Raw genomic sequence first — 3,702 nt, 5'->3', positions numbered from 1 at the left:
TTTGCGGGCTATTATCAAGGAAAGGTAAATTTTAAGTGCTAGTGAGCTATAAATTTCTAAAGATTCTGATAAACAATGCAAGACAGTATTAATTGACCAAAAAATAAGTTGAAATTTTTTTTTTGTGGCACCTATGGTTATTATGTTACACGCACTGAATAAATAAATGCAGAGAATCGAAGAAAAATATTTTGAATATCTCAATTTAAAAACATTAACTTCGAATATCGCAAAATGAACGAACTTTTTTATTCATTTTTAATACCGCTCTTGAATTTTTCAAGGCTAAATATCCCGTCTTCCTTCACTACTAAGGCCAATGCAAAAGCCCCACCCCACCTTTCCTCCTCACGAGACTGTAATTCTCTCTGCGCAATAAATGGAACGAATATTTCTATCTCGTTATGTTAGTGTATATCATTCAGTTTGTTATTGTTTGAATACAAATAGCTCAGCACTATTTCAAAAAAAGACAAACTAGTTGAGGTAAGAACAGTTTACATATAAAGTAAGTCAGAAATATTTTTTTTATGTGTAATAGTTTTAGTTAAGTATAGGTGATTATAAAAAGAAAATTATTCGATTCATTTCTTAACGATAATTAGTGGCATAGGTTATTTTCATCGAGTTGTCGAAATACCGACTCCCTAAGTATTTTTTATTTAATTCTATGACTTGATGATATGGTCAGCTCTCTCTCTTTTTCCGTAACACAAATAGCGCCCTCTGCCAACAGACCGAAGAAGTGTCTTAAGGTAGAGGTAAAGGCTTCGTATTTTTAACACGTGCATTATTTTGCTTCTGCGTGTTTTGTAATTGTAATGTGGGTAAATTTTAAGAAATTGCTAAAATTCTTTACCCTAAACCGTTTTTTTTCGACCTTTCATTTAATCAATAATGGTTTTTAATATTTTGGAAAATTAAACTGATTAAAAAAATTATTGACAAATAAAGCTCTTTAAAACTACATAACTAATTGTTAGAAACGATAACTTCTTCCAGATAGCCAATTTTAATGATATATGTAAATAAAAAAAAAAGATTTACTTATATGAGATACTTCGATGATCTAAACCTTTTTAAGTGTTAAATGTTGTGCTCTTGTATTGACCCTGAGTTTTGTTTTTGATAATCCTCTTTAATAAATCTACAGCTTTTACATAATTTGAATCAATGAATGTCGTTGTATAAAACCTTTAAAGATGTTACAGGTTTATTTGCAGGTCTAGATTGATCTCTAAAATATTCGTCTAAACTTTTATGACAACTGCACCTTCGAAATACTTGCATTTCATTGTTTTTTTCGTTCAAGTTTTGTCGTTTTTTTTTTCCTTAGGTAGAACATTTAAACCGGAGACAAAAAAATTATCGAATATCTTTTCACATATTAATAATTCCGTTTAAACAATGGAAACGTAAAGCCAATTTCGAATTAAGAAATAATTGAATGAAAAGAGCTTTTAAAATTTTACCTTTATTGACCCAATTTAGTAAGTTACAAGAAAAGAAATGCGAGAAAAAAAATGGTCTTTTCTAATAAGCGGCATATAGATTTTAGAAAATTACAATATGAGATAATTATTTCATTGAAAATTATCAATTCAGTCAATTTTCTCTTGTCAATAAGCTTGAAAACCATGATATTTTTAAAATCATTAATTTGGTAATGGAAATCGAAACATATTTAACGTTCTAAATTTTTAAAGTTGTTCGATAAAAAATATTTAGTCATTCTGGGCTAGTGAAAAAGAAACGCGGTTTTTAATACGAAGAAACAGTTAATTTTGTAAATACGTACTAATATCTAGTAATAAAGTAAACAATAATAATAAAACTTGCATGAAATATTTCGCTTGAAAAAAAAATTTTTTTTGATGTTTTAAAACGAATTAAATTTTGAATAATTCAAAAAATAATAAAAATCAAATAAAAAATTGTATATTAAAAGAACTATAACATAAAATCTCATTTCCAAAATGATAACTTTTTGCTTCATTTTTTTTTTAATTTGTAAGATAATAAGCAACTTTTTTTTGTGAAGGATATTGTATTATAAAATAAATAGTTAATGTTAGTCATTTTATGTAAAATTTAAAAATCCTCACTCAAGTTTTTTTGTTTTTATTAACTGTAACCAGTGCAAAAACATAATTTCGGACAAAATTTTCGAAAATGAGTTTATTATAAATTTAGAATCCCTGTTCTCTTAGCTTTCTAAAAATACTTTTCTTTTGTTTATACTACTGTTATTTACAAAGTTATTGCAGTTTTTGTGCAAGGTGATAACAGTGGATAGACTAATTATTTTAAGTCTTTAAATGCATTTATATCGAAATCTGATTTTTTCGCATTTCACACCACCTTAAATACGATATCTCATGTTGTTTGAAGTAGAATTTCATTTTTATGCATGTATTTTTGCAAGGAAAAGAACGGAAATTTTTAGACACAGATATGAGGGTAAAGGAAATTTTCTCCCGAGCTCTGTACATATAGCACTGCTCAGCGAACGACCACATGACTTTCAGGTCCGTCTACAGATTTTTTATATCGTATGTACTTGGTGGGTCTTAGCGGAGTCTATGATTGAACCCCGGCTCTTCCAGACCAGAGTTCAATTCTCTATCCTATGGGGGTAACATGGCCCACGAAATTAAAATACAAAAGCTGTCTAAATTTCACACAAAAACAAAAACCTGCAAAAAGATAGATAATATTATCTCGTTTTTAACTTAGAATTTAAAATAATGTTTCATAAAAGTTTTCTTTATTTGTCTGAAATAGTGTGAGCGAGCATTTAGAATTTTGTAATTATTGAAACGGACATATACCCACCACCCCCCTTCAACGACACCCATGTTTGTTAACGTCTGAGCAGTGGTGGCTTAGGGGATAGTGCACTCGCCTCTCAATGTGGTGAACCGGGTTTGAACCCCAGCAATGGCTGTTCGATTCGAATTCCACCCCTGGCTCGCATCGAACACCGTGCCAACGTAAAATATCCTGAACGGTAGACGGATAATGGGTTAAAATCCTCTTGCCGCCAGGCTAAACGTGGGAGGTTTTCGTGGTTTTTCTCTCCATGTAACGTAAACGCAGGTTAGTTCTATCAAAAAGTTTTATGAAGGCAAATTTCTCCCAATACTCGATCCAGGAGTTGCCTTGTCTTTTGGATTGGTTTCAATATTACAAGGATACGGCGTTCAACATTGGTAGTTGTAAATTGAAAATTCGGTCTGCCTTTCAACGATGGTTATAACATAAAATAAAATTTATCGTCTAGATCAGGGGTTTCCAACTGGCGGCCCGGGGGCCGCATCCGGCCCGCGATACCTTTTTTTGTGGCCCGCGAACTAAAATATATTAGTTGTCATTTTTTGTGAACAATTTTCGTAAAAAAATCTATTTGGGTTTAAAATACTTTTCTCGATAATTAAAACCAAATTTCTTCGTTTCTGTGAAATTTAACATACCAACGGTGCAAAAAAAATTTATTTCTCAGGTTTGGCATCCAAGAAAATATTTATTCAAATACAAAAATAATTGTGTACGTTTCTCTTTTTTTATTTCATTTTTTTGTATTTTGTGAATATAATTTAGCATGAGTGTATCAAAAATTTTCTCGAAGAAATTCTCCGATTTAACTTTTTGAAACCACTCATTTTGGTCGAAAATATTGACACACACATTTATATCTTGTTG

At 30.5% G+C, this 3,702-nt stretch overlaps 1 protein-coding gene across 5 annotated transcripts in view; it reads left to right on the top strand.

Moving 5' to 3' along the window:
• The first annotated feature begins 307 nt into the window (after positions 1-307).
• Positions 308-3,702, top strand: part of LOC107453296 (cyclic GMP-AMP synthase-like receptor) — a 28,710-nt gene continuing 25,315 nt past the window's right edge. Inside the window, exon 1 of one of the 5 annotated variants that reach the window (XM_071184095.1) lies at positions 308-486. The gene's annotated coding sequence lies outside the window, so the exon portion shown is untranslated. Of the gene's footprint in view, positions 509-3,702 lie in introns of all 5 variants that reach the window. The other 4 variants (XM_071184096.1, XM_071184098.1, XM_071184099.1 and 1 more) reach the window with 4 other exon arrangements.

The sequence above is a fragment of the Parasteatoda tepidariorum genome, chromosome 8 (genome assembly GCF_043381705.1).
Source record: "Parasteatoda tepidariorum isolate YZ-2023 chromosome 8, CAS_Ptep_4.0, whole genome shotgun sequence".
In the NCBI taxonomy this organism is placed as follows: domain Eukaryota; kingdom Metazoa; phylum Arthropoda; class Arachnida; order Araneae; family Theridiidae; genus Parasteatoda; species Parasteatoda tepidariorum.
This window is presented reverse-complemented; position numbering and strand designations above follow the sequence as displayed.